Source organism: Schistocerca piceifrons, chromosome 2 (genome assembly GCF_021461385.2).
Source record: "Schistocerca piceifrons isolate TAMUIC-IGC-003096 chromosome 2, iqSchPice1.1, whole genome shotgun sequence".
NCBI lineage: Eukaryota > Metazoa > Arthropoda > Insecta > Orthoptera > Acrididae > Schistocerca > Schistocerca piceifrons.
The window spans coordinates 1,001,177,137-1,001,194,596 of NC_060139.1; positions in this window are offsets into that span (position 1 = coordinate 1,001,177,137).

A 17,460-nucleotide genomic window follows, 5' to 3' on the forward strand; every position below is an offset into this window, starting at 1 on the left:
TTGACAAGTAGCCAACATGAATTCAGAAAATTTCGTTCATATGAAACACAACAAGCTCTTTATTCTCACGCAGTAATGAGTGCCACCGACAGGGACGTCAAAATGATTCCACACTTCTGGATTTACAGAAGGCTTTTGACGCCGATCCTCACAAGCGGCTTCTAATTAAGTTGCGAACCTATGGAGTCGTGTGATTGGTTTCGTGGTTTCCAGTCAGAAAGATCACAATCCGTAGTAACTGACGGAAGGTCATCGAGTAAATCGGAGGTTATATCTGTCGTTACCAAAGGAACAGTTAGAGGCCCTCTACTGTTCCTGATCTATATAAACAATTAGGAGACGATCTGAGCAGCTCTCTTAGATTTTTTGTATCTGTTGTTGTCATTTATCATCTTATAAAGTCATCAGATGGTCATAATCAAATTGCAAAATGATTAAGACAAAATATTTTTATGAAACAAAAAGAGGCAATTGAGTCTAAATAATGGAAAGTGGGATGTCACCAACATGAGTACTAAAAGGAATCCGCTAACACGATAAATCGCACTGATCTAAAGGCTATAAACTCAATTGAATGCCTAGGGATTACTATTACGAATACCTTAAACTGGAACGATCACACCGATAATGTGGGGGAAACAAACCAAAGAACGTGATTTACTGGCAGAACAATTAGAAAAGAGACTGCTTACACTCCACTTGTCCATCCTCTTCTGGAGTACTGCTGCGCAGGGATCCGCATATGCTAGAACTCACAGAGGACATCGAGAAAGTTCAAAGAAGGGCAGCTCGGTTTGTATTATTGAGAAATGAAAGAGAGTGTGCCACGAATATGATACACGAATTAGAGCGGCAGTCCTTAAAACAAAGGTGTTCTTCGCTGCGGTAGGCCCTTCTCATGAAATTTCAATCATCAAACTTCTAATCAGGGTGTGAAATTATATATAGGGAGAAATTATTATCATAATAAAATAAGAGATATCAAAGCTCGTACTGAAATGTTTAAGTCTTCGTTTCTCCCGCGCACTGTTCAAGAATGGCTCAGTTGTGAAGTAAAAGGTGATATGATGAACCGTCAGCAGGCACTTAACTGTGAATTGCAGAGTACTCATGTGGATGTAGATACACATTAACTGGAAATCGGAACCTTGCGGACAATGCTCATTACTGGACTGGAATCTCGTTCGGTACACAGATTTGATATTCCAAGAGGTTCGTTACGTATGTGAAAGTTTTCGCGACTTGTCGATGATATAAAATCCTTTCGAGCTATTACCACGAAATTCTGCAGAAATATTTTCTCCCATTATCATCATTTCATTAGTTATTACTTAGTCAACCGTGGCAGCAGTCTCTTAAAACGCCCGTCTCTGGCTCCGGAACAATTAACGTCGCACATCTTCCGTGTTCACTCGAGTGACATCTTGCGCCACGTGGCCACCTTGACGCGTCAGGTGCTGCAACACGTAGCACGCGGCTTAATTAGCGAGTCACACTAAGGACGGAAGCTGATTCCCACCCAACGATATTCGGATTATAATTTAAACTGTGTCGTTAATAACCTTGGATTGGCACCTGTGGTCTAGTGGTATCATCTAAGCCTAACAAGAAAACGTGCTCCGATCCGTGTTCGAAGTCCGCCACCGCTTGAATTTTGAATAAAATCCCTCAGCAGTACTGGCCAAAGACTTTATTCATGAGAAGTCACCCTCGTTTAGCCAGCGGCCTTGTCAAAGAGGGCGGAGGAGCAGGCTTGAGGTTCACGGCCCTCTCTTGTCCCTGAGAGGGAACTGTCCCTAAAGGTGGAAGAATCAGCAATAATCAACGCCATGAGGATGCAGAACGCAATGGGAACCACTGCATCGAAGACACACAGTGTGTATCCATATAACATGACCTGTAAGTGAAAACAATGTCATGTTGATCTCTCCAGTGGCAAAAGATTCCAGAACAGTCCCCCATTTGGGTCTCCCGGAGGGGACTGCCAAAGGGGATGTGATCATAAGAAAAAGAGTGAATAACCAAGGAGCAGATAACGTTCTACGAGTAGGGACGTGGAATGTCAGAAGTCAGAACGTGAAAGGGAAGCCAGAAAATGGAAAAAAAAGAGAATTGCTAAGGCTCAGTCTAGATATTGTGGGACTCAGTGAAGTGAAATGGAAAGAAAACAAGGACTTATGGTCAGATAAGCGTAGGATAATATCAATAAAAGCAGAAACTCGTTATGAATAGGAAGAGCACAGAGTTACTGAGAACAGTTCGATGGTAGGGTTCTTCTCTTTAGAATCGACAGGAAAGCCACACTGAGAAGAATAGTTCAGATAGACATGACAACGTCGCAAGCTTAAGATAAAGAGTGAAGAGAGAGAGAAGATATACGCGGCCATTGAACGGGTAATTCAGTACGTAAAGGGTCGGCCGGATTGACTGAGCGGTTCTAGACGCTACAGTCTGGAACCGCGCGACCGCTACGGTTGCAGGTTCGAATCCTGCCTCGGGCATGGGTGTGTGTGATGTCTTTAGGTTAGTTAGGTTTAAGTAGTTCTACGTTCTAGGGGACTTATGACCAAAGCAGTTGAGTCCCATAGTGTTCAGAGCCATTTGAACCAGTACGTAAAGGGACATGAAAATCTAATACCTCTGGGGGTTTTTGAATGCGGTTGCAGGGATCGGAGTAGAAGAAAAGTTAAGAGACAATATGAGCTGGGTACGATGAATGAGAGAGGTTGAAGACTAATTGAGATCCGCAATAAATTTCAGACGGTAAGAGTGAATAATCTGTTCAAGAATCACAAAACGAGGAGATATGCTTGGAAAATGCCGGGAAATGTGGGAAGATTCCAGTTAGATTACATCATGGCCACCCAGAAATTCCAAAATGAGAGACTGAATTGTAAGGCATACACAGGAGCAGATTCTGACTCCGATCACACTATAGTAGTGATTAAGAGTAGGCAGAAATTTTAGAGATTATTCAAGAAGAATGAATACGCAAAGAAATAGGATACGGAAGTACTAGGGAATGGAGACATACACTTGAAGTTCTCGAAGACTACAGATATTGCGATAAGGAATAGTTCAGTAGGTACTTCAGTTATAATGGAATGGATAATATAACATCTATGATATATATATATTTTTTTTATTACGAGTGGAATATGAACGTGTGGAAAATTACGTAACTCAATAATATTCATTCAATTATGTAAATATTTTTTAAAAAGATGATAATTATGTAAAAAAGATTCAATATTTGTCTCAAATTCTTTGTTAATCAATGTCATTCTTTCCTTTTGTTTTGTACCCTTTTGTCGTCTTCTTCTGATGTACGTCGCTGACGCAAGACGAGAATCGATTTGAGGTCTGTTAAATGAAAAACAGTTGATGTGAAGTTATTGTACTTTTATGTTCATTTGCTGGGAAAAAACAAATAGAGCCAAATGAGTTAAAACTATTTATGATTAATTATTGAAAAATCACTTCCTCCTTTAAATATAATTTTGTATTAATTGTTTTATCATAGCTGCAAGAAGCGCAGCCATTGTTAGTTGCGATTATAGCAACTTCGTCTGTACTTCTCGTTGAAAATAGCATGGGTTTGTGTTAAACTAATTTGCAAATCAATTTAATAATTTTTTTATTGGTGACATCAATTTAAATGATTAATTATTTATTGAGCAAAGGAAAAACTTAATTAAAAAGAAATCCTCTATCTTTTGTTGGCCGCCATCTTAAGTTTTGTCACAGCGGCAAATTTAAATTACTTGAAACTGCAAACAATATTCCGATGTGTAAGAAATAAATGTGCACCGGTGGTAGTGAACTCTATTTGTAAAAGAAAAAACTAATCGAATCAGACAGCATTTTCTAAGAACAGTGCTGATGGTATTTATTGTTGAACAAGATTTCATTGCTGATGTATGAGGCCAAAATTAAAATACGGACGAATCTCGGAGAAAAATATTTCTGGTAGTATACGTCAGGGTTGTGTGCGGGTGGTATTCTGTGGTTCCTTCTCATGATCAATTTGCTAAAAATAATTAAATCCATCGAAGACAAAAATTATAAAAGCTCTGATGTACGATCTGTAATTTTAGTGATATGAACACAACTTACAGTCAACCTTATTACACTATGTCAGGTGGAATTCTTGTGCAATTAGAACAAAATAATTATCCGGGAGAAGTTGTAGTATGAATAATGCGTTAAACGTGTGTGTATAATATTGTCAGTATCATTTACAAAATCAAATCAATGCAACTGCTAAAAAACAGAGTGAATTCAAACCGCAGAATACCATAGAGTATCGTATCATCCATATTCATTGCATTTGTCCATGTTGATGATACACAAAAACCACCACAACAGCTCTGAAAATGAGAAATACAGAAGCTGGATAGAAAGCAGAAGATGGAAGGTAGGTAACTGCGAAGAAAGAAATACTTCAGTTGATCGATGAAAGAAGAAAGTACATAAATCACGTTGAAGTTAATTTAGAAACACAGAAATTCAAGTCACATAGGCACGAAATATTTAGGAAGTGCACGGAAGCTAAGGTGAAATGGCTGCATGAAAATTGCGAAGAAATCGAAAAAGAAATTATTTTCTGAAGAACTAATTCAACACATAGAAAAGTGAAAACAACATTCGGTGAAATTAAAAGCAAGGTCGGTATCATTGGAAATGCAATGGGAATTCTACTATTAAATGCAGAGGAAAGAACGGGTTGGTGGAAAGAGTACCTTGAAGGACTCCATGAAGGGAATACTTGACTGATGACACAATAGAAGAAGAAACAAGAGTTGATATAGAAGGGATAGGGGATCCAGTACTAAGACCAGAATTTAAAAGAGCTTTAGAAGAAGACTTGCTCACACATCCAAGCTGCTGACAAATATAACATACAGAAGAATGGAAAAGAAAACTGAGGATGTGTTAGGTGACGATTAATTGGGCTTTAGGGCAGGTAAAGATACCAGAAAGGCAGTTCTGACGTTGTGGTTGATAATCGAAGCAAGACTAAAGAAAAATGAAGACACATAGCATTTGTCAACCTGATCTACGAGATAAAGCGTTCGACAGTGTCTTGTGGTGCAAGGTGTTCGTAATTCTGAAAGGAATAAGGGTAAGCTATAGGGAGAGACGGGTAATATATACGACAGCGAAGAGGGAGTTGTAAGAAGGAAAGATCAAGAAAGAAGAGTGTAAAGCAGAGATGTAGTGCTTCGCCCCCAATGTTTAACATATACACCGAAGAAATAATGACGAAAAGTGCAAGAGTGGAATTAAAATGAAAGTGAAATGATATCGGTGATAATATTCGATGGCGACTTTGCTATCCTCAGTGAAAGCGAAGAATAATTTTAGGATCTGCGGAATGGAATGAACAGTCTAATGAGTACAGCATATGGATTGGGAGTAAATCGATGAAAGACAGAGGTAATGAGATGTATCAGCAATGAGATCAGCGAGAAACGTAAGGCCAGAATTTGGGATCACGAAGTAGATAAAGTCAACGAATTCTGTTACCTAGGCAGCAAAATGACCCATGACGGACAGATCAAGAAGGATATCAAAAACAGCCTAGCACTGACATAAATGGGCATTCCTGGCCAAGAGAAATCTTCTGGTATCAAATATAGGCCTTAATGTGAGGAATAATTGTCGTTTGAAACAAAAAATTGCATGACAGTGAAACATCGACTGTGGAAAAACCAGAACAGAAGAGATTAGAAGCATTTGAGATATGGTGCTTCAGAATAATATTGAAAATTAGGTGAACTGGTAAGGTAAGGAATGAGAAGATTCACCGCAGAATTGGCGATGACAAGAAGAAGGGCAAAAGTGGTAGGACATTTGTTAAGACAACACACCGTAACTTTATTGGTACTAGAAGAAGGCGCTGCAGAGGGTAAAAACTGTAGAGGAAGACAGAGATTCCAACGTAAGAGCGAGGACCGGCATCCTGCATCACTAAATTTTATTTTGTCTTCAGTTTCTGTCCCAATTATGATTTAAACATTCCAAAAAATTCATACATCGCACCATTTCGCATTGTGTTGTGTATCAAATTATCCTTAATAATTTAGCAATCGGCATATTCTTTTACAAGTGCAAATATTTCGAATGATGCAAAAATCATGTTATCGGTAGTCAAAATTTCATTAGTCTCATTCGCAAAAGTTGTACTCTTCGACACATTGTAGTTAATAGGAAATTAATATGCATCCTTTTGTTTTTTATGCTAGAGTCAAACAGAGCATATCTTTTAACAACAAAAGAGTTTTTATTGGCTCATACTTAACACAAAGCATGTTGCTAGCAGCATCGAAAGATGTATGAAAATATCGCATATGGCTCCCGAACGACTGAAGCTCGGTATTCTTGCGGAATTAGAAATCTACAAGAGTAAAATTAAGGAAATTGATAAAATAGTGAATGAGCTGCCTGAGTTAAAATATAATGGTTACTTTCCACTTTTCCAAAATTAAATTCAGTCTAACGTACTCATGTGTGACACATTTATGTTCAGGAAATAGGCGGTGTATTTTACATCATGATTTTTTCATAGCACAGGTATATCAAATTTTAGTTTTCTTTAATAGTGAACATAAATCTGTTATCCCCTGCATAACAGTACAGTTCCATTAGCATGATATACTGTAACGGGTCTTTCTATTCGTTACCGACTATGTGTCATTTTCATATTGTTTATATTTTCAGAGTCACATTTTGATCATGACTTACAGCTACTTGAAATTTTTCATCACTCTTCATGGCTTTGATTGTTAATGCTTCCCGACTTGGGAAAGTTTTAATTAGTTCATTATAGCTGTTTAGCAGATTGAATTAGGTGTCGCCATATTTGCACTTGGATTAGTACTATTTGATGCAGCGAATGATTACCACTGTAGAAGCATGAAGCAAGTAAAGCTTCGCAGGGCGTAAGACTGTCTCGTGCAGCCACTAGCGCCCTCAATCGAGTTTACTTCGCGCAGCCATATCTCAGCATACCACGTACTTTTGAGGGACCTTACACTACTTGTTTTAGTGAAGTTACTCGACCCTGAACAGGCGTTACTATTCTGGACATATACAAAAATACCAGTTATTGTTACTGCGTATGTGTGAACTGGTGGAAATGTAAGTTAACGTTTACAGCGGAGGTATGTCATATCAGTTACGCTAATGCAAGCTGTCTAATTTTTTTTAGAATTTTTAAAGACGGACAATGCAGTCCGAAACGAGTCACCACAAATTAACATTTTTGAATGCAGCTGTGACAGAAACTAATAAGTCCCTGATATCTAGATATTCCGATGCTGGTACCGAATTACATATGCATTCAGTGCCGAAATGACACTGTGTTTGTCCGTTATAGTGAGCGATGTATCGCAGTGGTTTGCACACTGGACCCGCCTTCGGGAGGACGACGGTTTAGACCTACGTCCAGCCATCCTGATTTTGGTTTTTGTATGATTTCCCTAAATCGCATAAGGCAAATGCCAGGATGGTTCCTTCGAAAGGGTACAGCCGCTTTTCTTCTCCACCCTTCCTAATCCGAGTTTGTGATCCGTCTCTAATGATCTCGTTGTCGAAAGGACGTTGAACCCTGAACTCCCCCTCTGTCCGTTATAGGATTTGTCATATTCCCACTGCGTGTCAAGTGCCTCAGGTTCCCACTGAATACGTCCTAATGTAGGAGGTGGCCGAACAGGATTGTTTTCCCTCTTTCCTTGACCGAATGTTGAGGATGGTGCATCAGGCAATGGAGTGTTATTTTTCGGCCTCTGTCGTCAATGGCCGTAACTTTTGTACATTTTATTACATGACGCGATCGACACAAGAAGAATTTTATTAAAATGGCAGTCGGTAAGCTTGTGTATTAGATCTAATTTCTCGAATTTTCTCAGTGTCGTCATTTCGCGAGGTGTATGTGGGTGGAAGTAATATGTAGTTGTACTCTACCCGACAAGTGCTCTCTCGTAATTTTGAAAGTTTTCTTTCAATAATAAATATACGACTGAAGTACTGTTTCTGTTTGTAAGATCTGAGCTGTGATAATAAATGAATTGTAGTAATGAAACTTGTAATGATATAATGTGAAAGCGAAGCTGCATTGTAGTAATAATTAATTGTCATCATGAAAAGGGAAGTCTTTCACAGTATAAAAGTTATCAATCTGACTACAAGAATTTTGAACAGCATTAACTGCCTGAATAATGATCTTTGACATAAAACCTGGAATAACTAGTTTTTCAAAACTGTTCGCAAAAGCTGTCCCTGAATGACACAAGTTGGCCCTGACTGAATAAATAAAAAAAACTAAAATAGGTAGTCCTTACCTCTATTATGCACAAATCTGGATAATGCGTTGCAGTACTGCTATGTCTTCAGCGTGGCTGTGCTAAAGCTGCAAATTACTATATCTACACAGATACACTCGTGAGGTGCAATGAGTTCTCTGTTAGTTGCAAATTGAAGTATTTACCGAACACACCTGGTTCCTCTTACACTTAAAAAATACAAAAAACGTGGTAAATTAAAGTGTAAGAGAAAAGTAGGTAAAAAATGAAATATGGGCATAAATGACAACACTAAGTTTTTTTTGTATACTGTGAAAAAGTGCTCATGGTTGATTTCACATTTAATGAACGTCTTAACATCCAAATAATACGCTCTCCTACCTTTGAAATCTAGAAATTCTCAGTACAATAACCAAGTTATTCCGATGACGAACAATAGTGAAAAAAGGTAACATCATTATAATGTTCACCTTCGACATTCCACTTCTGGTGTGCAGTTAGTGTCATTAAGCTTCCTCCTTCACAAATCAGTTTCCGTTACAATCTTCATATAATCATGTTCATTAAACCCATTGATAAGTTAACACCTTACATTTCAAACATAACATTACAATTGTTCCCTCACTCGAACACAGCTTAACATTATCTGACTTTGCACCTTCGCGCACACCAAAGACAATAACCTAACTTCTGCGATGCAGTTTTAGATCATCGCTGCCTGCTCACAATCGATTCAGATACCAAAATTATACATGACACCATCACTTTTAATAGTGAATCTCTTTGCGATGCACAACGCCTTTCTTGTAACTTCTGCCACTGCAGTTTGGTGAGCAGCTCTATAACGCTCTTGTTCTGACTAAACGATCACGTAACGGAACGCCCCGCAGTTCTTTGAATCTTCTCTGTCTCTTCGACTCAAGAAACAGTCAAAAAATCCTCTTGTACGCTACTTCTTTAGTCTTCTACCTATGAATCTCAGTCTGGCATCTCCTTTTTCTATCATTTGTATAACGTGATCATTCGAATTATTCCAATTAAATTATATATATATATATATATATATATATATATATATATATATATATATATATGGTCACTCCTAGATATTTTGCGACGTACACGGTTTCCGGTAATTTTTCGTCAAATGTGTAGTTGTACAGTGCTGGATTTCTTTTGTTTTATGTGCCCAATACGTTACATACATACAGTTTTTAGGTTCAGGGTCAACTGCCAGAGCTTGCACCACTCATCATTCTCCTGCAGGCCATTCTGTGTGCCTATATTGACGTTGCTACTTTCTTAGAGACTACCACATCATTTGCGAACAGTGTTAAAGAGCACCCAACGCTTTCTATTAGATCTTTTATATACGATGTAAACAGTAACGGTCCTATGACAATTCCCTGGGGTAATCCAGAAAGTACTTTTATGTCTGTCAACTTTGTTCACTGAAAGACGACGTGTTGAGTCCAGTCTGAAAGGAAGTCTTGATTCCAGTTGCAAATCAGGTCCGATCCTCGGTAAGCACGTATTTTCTTCACTAATCGGCAATGCGGGAATGTGTCAAATGCCTTCCATCAGTCAAGGAACACGACATATACCTGACTGCCATTGTCTACTGCGCTATGGATCTCACCTGAAAATAGAACTAGCTGAGGTTTGCAAGATCTGTGTTTACGGAATCGATATTGATTTTTAAAGAGGAGATTTTCGTTCTCCAGAACTGTCGTAATTCTTTAGCATAAAACATGTTTCACATTTCCTCAATAAATTCGCCTCAAAGACGTAGGCCTATAATTACGTACATCTGTCCAACGATCTTTCTTCAAAACGGGAATGACCTGCGCTATTTTCAAATCTTTATGTACTCTTGCTTGTACCATCGATCTACGATAACCGGCTACATAAAGTTTGTAGAATCTTATAGATATCTCATCTGGTGCCGATACCTGTCCACTACTAAGCGACTAAAGCTATGTATCTATTGCGCGATCGGTTATCTCAGTAGCTGCCTTTTCAACATTCATATGATGAGTGAAAGGCGGGAGCACTTGACAGTCTTCCGCGATGAAACATTTCCGAAGGGCGAATGCAGTATTTCAGCCTCCTCTCTGTTAGCTTCCGTTTCGGTGCCAGTATGGTTCAAATGGCTCTGAGCCCTATGGGACTTAACATATGAGATCATCAGTCCCCTAGAACTACTTAAACCTAACTAACCTAAGGACATCACACAATTCCATGTCCGAGGCAGGATCCGAACCTGCGACCGTAGCGGTCGCGCGGTTCCAGACTGAAGTGCCTCGGTCACACCGGCCGGCCGCCAGTGTGGTCCCTGAGTGAACGAAGAGAGGATTTAGAACCGCTTGTTGATTTTACGTAAGAGCAAATCATCTTAGGGTGTTCACCCGGATCGGCTGACTAAATAACTTTAAGAATTCCCAGCTCACAACTTGATGCTGACATTTGGCCTCACAACAATAACAGCTATAGCTCAACTATTCTCTGCAGGAAACAAAGCCTCTACTACCCTAAACACCGAATATTTCCATTGCACAACTCTTGCATCATCATTTACTCTTACACAGACTCAGTGAATCGTCCTTAAAATTTCCCAACCCACCAACCATTTGTATTAACTTTCATTATTGCACAATTCTGCGTGTACACATAACGTTCACAGCCGGAGCGCCAAAGGTAACTATTTCATCACCCACAAAATTTTGCTAGAAATTTCATCGTCTTTAATTTAAAATAGGCTTAACAGTAGCATCATTATCCTTGCGTCCCAAACACAGTGCAGTGTATTAAGATATCGGTAAAAAAAGGCATTTTTTATAAAAAGAATGGGTTCACTGGAGTCCTAGTGCACTGCTGTTATCCACTATGTACTTCAGTACTGTGGTTTTTTTTACACTAAATATGATGCAGAGATGAGACTCTGGAGTCCTAAGATTCATTTTATGCGTACGCAACGCATGGTACGCAAGAATGGCTTAAAGATTTCACTACACAATTGTTCAGTACGTTAGGGACACGACTGGTTAGTCTATAACTGACTGTTGATATGTATTGCTGATATGTAAACTCCAGTAGCTCAGTAGCAGTTAAATAAACGTGAGATATACAGCGTGATGGATAATAATAATGACTTTCGGAAAGTTTCTTGTAGTGCTACCTAAAACATAATAAGTAAGCTTTTCTTCCTTTTTTCAGTCCAAGCATCGTTATTGCCCGTCACAGGCTATCCTTCAAACTGCGATGCAGACTGCTGCGCACTACGATGTTGGTGGTTGCCTATCCACCCTGGCAACACGAGATGTCATAGCTCAACGATGGTGGTCAGCAGAAAGGATCCATCCCCCATTACACATCAGACGAAGCCGTCGCTTTTGTATCTGCCGCTGTCTCACTTCCTCGAAATTGTTTATTGTCATGCTGTCCGTGATTTTCCCTTCACAGTGGAGGTCCCGTCCAGCACATCAAGTGGGGAGTGCGGCATCAAGAAAGCGACAGTTTATTAATGGATGTTTGTGTGAGACACAGAAGTGGTAGAGAGGGGCCAAAGACCTGAAAACAATAAGTAGGTTGAGATGGTTGTAGGATGGTACTGTCACAAATTCGATCAGATGCTGTACTACCTAGGGATGTCATTACTAATGTCCTTCCTTCTCTCAACAGGTAGAAACGTGCATAAATCCACATTTTAAAGATAAAGGGTAATCAAATAAGTAAGTAGTATTAACTATAAATTCTATTACGTGCCTCATTGATTTCTTGCGTGACGTGTCATTCTTCAGCGCAAGTGGAACTGAGTCGCCACAACGTCTGTAAACGCACATGCTCATCAACGAATTTTCACTTACTCGCCGATATATATATCAACCAACATCTTCAATAGCTGTGTTTGCACAGTCCGAGGCACATGACCCTGCTTGTTGTTAATATGCTCAACAGTACATGGCGATCCTTCAAATGTTTTTCAGCGGATATGCTCTTGCACGAATTGTTAATATACATTGCCATTTAGTTACCGAACCATTTCGACCTCTTTGTATTTTCAAGGCAAATCTGTAAATACCAAATGGTGCTCCGTTAACATAATGCGTTGAATTTTTCGTGGGGAAGAGTAAATAAGCTAGCTAAACAACTACATTTTAATTCAGTGAGCCTTTACAGAATTCTAAACCCGTAATTATCACTGAAGTGATATTCAGACGCCAACGGCAGTCTTAAAACTTGGATACTAAAAGCGTTATCACAGGTAGACGCTCGTGTTGGAAGACCACAAAAGTAGGAAAACCTGACGGTGACAAACATTTCCCGGCCCCCAGCCTTCCTCTCCTCTTCTGCCACTGTTTGCGGACACCTGCGATCAGTGCAAACAACTCAGAGGTGAGGATATTCCTCCTATCTGATCCTCGTTACCTCGAGAGCCTTTCTGCAGGCGCACCATCGCTGTCTACTGCGCCACACGTGACAGCTTTCTAAAGGGCCAAACAGTCCCCTACTAATGGCTTCCTCCAGGGCGCTGAATATTTTCAGTTACTATGCGCACTTATTCTGACACACGAGGATGAACACAGGAACATCAAATACTTTATATTTCCTGCCACGTGCCATTGATCGTTCGCTTTCTGTCTTGCGCCAATTCTACCATCTCTTCATATCTCTTTATTAATTTATTTTGTCTATCATATTCCTTGAAATCGTGCGAGTGACAGCTACCTGTTCGTCGAACGAGTCAGCACATAGTTTACTGAACGCTGATTAGAAAATTTAACAACAAAGAACTGAAATAATTAACATAATATGAAAAATTGTGGGAACGTATACGAATACAGAACTCATTAAAGAGAAAATTTCTGAATTACCACGCGGGATTCACATACAGAATAGGAGCAGTGCGTCACAAGGAAACCATTCAACTTGGATCTGAAAACTCAGTGTTTATCATTCAGTTGTTCCTGTTCTACTGGAAGAATACCGAAATGCATTCTGCTTAACATTGCATACCTTTCTCTTCAACGCTTAAAGAAGTGTTATCCAAGCTCAAACAAGTTTTCCGTCTAGCGTTCTGAATGAATTTTGTAGTTTCTTCTAATGAGTCAATATCCTCAACATTAAATACCATGGTGAATATATGTATGAGGGCTATCATCCGTTTATTAAGGTCCGATAGGTTGCGAAATGGAAACGACAGTGAACACCCCAGAAGCTTTACACAGATGTGTTGGACAGTATCTCTAGTATGCGTATCGATCACGGCAGGGTGCTCTTTTCCGCTCTGAGCGTACGGTAAGCTCGTAAAAAGGCCTAGAAAATAGTATCCCCCGCTAAGTATGACTGCTTTATGAGATATTTCCCCTGACTTCATGCAACTCCACATAGCTTAACTGTCGAAACTTTCCTTTTTCATGACAATATTCTCGGATTACACTGCAGGGGAAAGAAGACTCTCCTGAAGTATTTTCGATGGGAACTGTTTGGTCACCCTCCATAGAGCCCGGATTTGGCTTCCTCTGATTTTCATCTCTGCTCACATGAACCGCTAGCTACGAAGACAGCATTTTGACACAGACAACGAGCTGAAAACTATCGAAGAGAATTGACGGATAGCACCGGCGTCTGCCCTCTATGACTGTGGTATTGGAAACTTTGTACCACACCAAGTCGGACGGGCGACTATGTACAGGGTTGAAGAGCATGAATTGGAAGTACAGATCAACTGGTAACTTGGGAATTACTCTGCGAGGGCCGATGACCAACAGCGCCACAAATTGGTGAGGAAGTTACTGTTGCTATGGCTGAGAATGCAGGACGTAATGTGCAAGCAGCTGAACATTCCAAGGTCCACCGATCGAAAAGTGCTGCGAACAGTCGTGAAGCGATATCCCTAGAGCCGTTCCAGGCTGTCGAGGCTGCTGATGGTTGTGACACTGAGAAACGTTTGTAACGGTGAACGTAACCATGGTACGCAATTAACAAATGTGGAAATTAATATGTGATTCTTTCAATGGTCTTGTAACTTATTTCTCTTCTGCATGTCCTTACAAATGTTTCCACAAAGAGCCGTTGTCCTACGATCACTCGTTTTTCATGGGGACCCAACTCAAGTAGAGATTTTAAAAATCCATAAAAATTTATCAAACTGAATTAAAAATAAGCATGTTTCATCGTCAACTTTTGCAGTTCTGTCGTCCGAGGTTGCGTGTGACATTATGGTATGCTGACAATTTTTAATTTGGGGCCGAGTAAATAGAACTGAATAAAGCCCAATTTTCGTTCCATACGCGTTTCGCCATTGTTCTTCGTAAGGAATCTTTAGTGGCCTAGAATATGCTCATATTTTTGTTTATAATATTTAGTTCACATTTAGGATATCGTATTTAAAAGTTATACACAGTTTTGGCAGTTAGCTTTTCTATGACGTAGTATTAATATAATGTTATTCTTACAGGTTTCATGGACTTTCTTCTAAACGTTGTGTTTTTGATCTTTTGTTAGCACTGTTCTTCTTCCGTTTGAAATTTAGTTTTCAGATTTCATAGCACTAGCAACTGAACACCTGTTTTGATGGCATGTTTATCGAAAGTATAACGTTATGTTATTACTAGAGAACAGAAAAGCTAATTGCCAGAACTGACAATGTCCTAAATGTAAACTTTTGCGTTCCAAAAAATAAAGGCGAAACGTGTACGTCTAGGGCACAAAAATTGAATTTCATTAAGTTGTAATTGGACACTTAGAAAGTAAACATTGTCAACATACCGTAAACGTATATTTCGGTTTTATTAGTTACGTGACAAATGAACTGATATGAAAAATTACAGTGTAACATTGAGAAAATATTGTACGACTATATTAAGGGACGAGAGCGATGGTGAGTAATGATTGTGGAATTGATGCTAAGAACACATTCAACGACACTAAACATGGAACAAAGGTTTGGTTAAAAGGGAACTAGTATGAGAAACGGTAATGGAAAGGGTGTTTAGTATAGAATTATGTAGCTCTTGAAAAGGAGGATACTGGACAGAGAACCAGCGTTTAGGGACGAGAAGCAGAAGAAAGGAACCCTGTTATAGCCGAGAATTGGAGTTTGGTGCATCTGGCTGCATGAGGTTTTGCAGATGTGTTTCCGTTATGTAGTTGGTTGAAACTTGTGTATATTGTAGGTAGGTATTCAGTACAAGTGGCGTTATTTATTACGATGGACTCGTGTCAATGTTACCGGTTTCCCTGTCAGTTATTTAGGGGCACTGTCCTAACCATTTCGTTTGGGTAGTGGAGCGCAGAAATCAATACAGTATCGGTTCCAGTCGTCTCCGGTCTCATCTTTGTGTCTGAATTACATGCTATAGCAACGTGTATTTGCGCCCTTCATGAAAAAGAAAGAAACAAAACACAGAGAGACAGACAGCGGGAAGCACGAAGTGAAACGCACTCCAAACTCACGTATGGACAGAATCGCCCACTAATGAATTTTAGGGTCTGGCAAGAGACTGAATTTTGCCTCTTGGCAACGTACTGTTTGACCGCACGTATATAAAATGGTCGAAATACCACAAGTGTGATTTTCATTGTTATCCTGTCAGAGTCACTGTTTGTGCCTTTTATGTCTGCCTCTATTTGGGTACACTAATGTGGAATTGGCCACTAGATGTTACGAGAGGCCGGTCTACCAGTATAAATGAAACAGTAGTATAGTAACGTCGGTATAGAAGCAGCAACAGCTGAACAGATCTGTCAGGATAGCTCAGTTACCTCTAATGTGAACTAGTCACTGGACGTTAGCCGAGTAACAAATGCATCAGAGACATGTCAACCCTTCCACATCTGCCTAACTCGAGTGATCGTGGCGTGATTATGACGTGGAAACGAGCAGGAACAACAACAGGTAAATCACGACCAAGGAAACTTTATGTACCGATGGACAGGGAACATCGACCTTTGTGCAGGGTGGTTGTAAAGAAATGCATGGAATCAGTGGAAGGAATCGCTCGTGAATTCCGTAATGAAACCACCACTCAAGCTAGCCAGTGACTAAGCTGGAAGTTAAAAATAATGGGGTACAATGTTCCAGCAACTCCCACTAAGCCACATATTTCTGTAGACGAATCTAAGCGACTGTTGAGGTGGCGTAAAGAGCGACGACTGGAGACGAGTTATTCGGATTGAAGAACCATTGTATAATGTGTGACGATGGAAGGGTTTGGGTCTGACGAATGAGTGGAGAACGTTACCTGATATGACATGTAGTGCCAACAGTGAATTACGCAGGAGGTTGTGTTACGGTACGGGCGCGTTTTTCGTTGTTAGAATGTGGTGCGCTTATTGCGCGTAAGAGAACGGTATTGTGGAAAAGTGTAGATATATTCTACGGCACTGTGTATTGCGTGTACTAGAGGAACAGTTCGAAGGCAGTACCCTGTTTCATGAAGCATTATCTGTGAGGAAATGATTTGTGGACAACAACCTTGGTGAATTGGCTTGGAAATGGCTTGGCCTGTCCGGTGTCCCGACCTGGACCCAATGGACACCTCTTCGATGAGTTAGAATGTCTACTTCGTTCAAAATCTCAGTCCCTTTACTTGTTAAAGTTGAAAGTACAGTACTTGTTGCACGACATAGAGTTAAATACAGTCCAGAAACTTTGTAGTTAAATGATGTCTTTAGCCTTCAAATAGACAGGAGTGTTAACTCCTATGTTTGGACAGTGTGATTTTTTGATTTTATAGTTGTTTTTATTTCATGGTAACACGTGATTCCTCCATATTGTACATTTTCTGACTTATGATGACAGTTCTTGCAATGACATTTCTTATCACTGTTGTAATTTATTGCGTCGTGGTTACTAATCCATCTGCCTATAGGATCTTTCTATACTTTAGACTGAAGTGTTGTAAGCTTTATGCGTTTAATATTATGAGAAAGGGGGTGGTAAAATACATATGCATGTGATTGGTGAATGCGTAATACAACTTGCCAATATGCTACAGTAGCTACTGTGCTTGTAGTACGTTTTCCTAATTGATTTTGCATCATCTTCCAAACTACCTTCTGCAGACTTTTGTCGTTTGTCATTTTTAGCTCTTTGAATCGGTCTTTTAATAGTGACGGCAGGAATTCATGGAAGGGCCAAGCCCCCCTT